We start from the raw sequence: 1,639 nt of genomic DNA, 5'->3' as shown, positions 1-1,639 counted from the left end.
AGAAATTCCTCAGGTTTCCCCTTCCTGTGCTACTCCGCTGCCATGACTTACATGGAGCATGCAGATTTCTGGAGCAGCTCCTGATCCCATGCCTGGCAGGCTCCAAACATCAAGGGAAGCTTCAGCTGCCTCTGAACACGCTGAAGAAAATTATTGTGGCTCCATTCTCCTTCTCCCGCTTTTTAGTTTGATTTTTACATTATAAAAAAATGTCCTCAGGGCACAGCAAAAAAAAAAATTTCCTGTGTCAGCAGAAACACCGCAGCTTTCTGGAGAAAAGCAGAGCTCCAGAGAGTGGGAGGCAGCCCCAGGTTATCTGCTGCCTCAGCCAGCCCTCCCTGCCACGGGCTGGCACCAAAACACTGCCCAAGCACAGGCTGCACAGGGAGAGGCACCAGGGGTCATTCCAGCATTATTCAACACCCAGATTTTAATGAACTTGGGTTTTTCTGAGACCTCCAGGGAGTTCCTGCAGATGGGAGGACAGCTGGACAGGCACACAGCTGGGAGAACACACTGAGTGCCTTTGGAGCAGTGAACTCCTGCAGCGAGGGAGACCCCAGGCAGTGACTAATTCCTCCTGGAATAGCAACACCAGCCTGGCTTTCCTGTTTGTGTGTGTAAGCCACGCATGGTGCCAGCTGATATGGCAACAGCTCTCACTCCAGGTGCCAGAGATTGCACCCACACACACCTCTGGTCCAGCTGCTGTGTGGTAAGTCACAGCAGAAGCGTTTTCCTTCTTCAGGAAAAAGGAATGAAAGTGCCTGGAGGCACGAGCCAGAGTCCATTATCAGCGTCCATGATGAACCAACCAGTAACAGCCAGCCCAGGAGAAAAGCTGACACTATTCCAGCACACACCCAGTGCTGGAAGAGGCAGCACATCCCTCCAGAACAGCCACAGAGCACCAGGCTGGCAACCCTCACCTTGTGTGGCCAGAGGCTGCAGAAGTGCTAAAACGCCCTTAAAGTCAGAGAGACTTGAGTCAGAGAGGCTTGTAAACCAAAGCACTGACTCAACACACAGAGAGCACCTGGCTGGGAAAGCTGTGACTCCGTGGACTAATGCTTTCCACTCACTGAGGTGTGAGTGACAGAGAGGAACTGCACAGGAACTGTGCCACAGCCAGGAGCAGGAGCACAGAGCAGGAGCACAGAGCAGGAGCACAGGGCAGGAGCACAGGAGCACAGAGCAGGAGCACAGGGCAGGAGCACAGGGGCACAGGGGCAGGAGCACAGAGCAGGAGCACAGGGGCAGGAGCACAGGAGCACAGAGCAGGAGCACAGGGCAGGAGCACAGGGGCAGGAGCACAGGAGCACAGGAGCACAGGGCAGGAGCACAGGGGCAGGAGCACAGGGGCACAGGGGCAGGAGCACAGGGGCAGGAGCACAGGAGCACAGAGCAGGAGCACAGGAGCACAGGAGCACAGGGGCAGGAGCACAGGAGCACAGAGCAGGAGCACAGGGCAGGAGCACAGGGGCAGGAGCACAGGAGCACAGAGCAGGAGCACAGGGCAGGAGCACAGGGGCAGGAGCACAGGAGCACAGAGCAGGAGCACAGGGCAGGAGCACAGGGGCAGGAGCACAGGAGCACAGAGCAGGAGCACAGGGCAGGAGCACAGGGGCAGGAGCACAGG

The 1,639-nt window shown here is 57.0% G+C and overlaps 1 protein-coding gene across 1 annotated transcript in view; it reads right to left on the bottom strand.

Annotated features, from left to right (window-relative positions):
* Positions 1 to 1,639, bottom strand: part of ARHGAP26 (Rho GTPase activating protein 26) — an 82,995-nt gene that overhangs the window by 71,652 nt on the left and 9,704 nt on the right. The window lies entirely within an intron of this gene.

Source organism: Geospiza fortis, unplaced genomic scaffold, assembly GCF_000277835.1.
Source record: "Geospiza fortis unplaced genomic scaffold, GeoFor_1.0 scaffold55, whole genome shotgun sequence".
In the NCBI taxonomy this organism is placed as follows: Eukaryota; Metazoa; Chordata; class Aves; order Passeriformes; family Thraupidae; genus Geospiza; species Geospiza fortis.
Note: the sequence above shows the minus strand (reverse complement) of the source record. Positions and strands in the feature narration are given on the sequence as shown.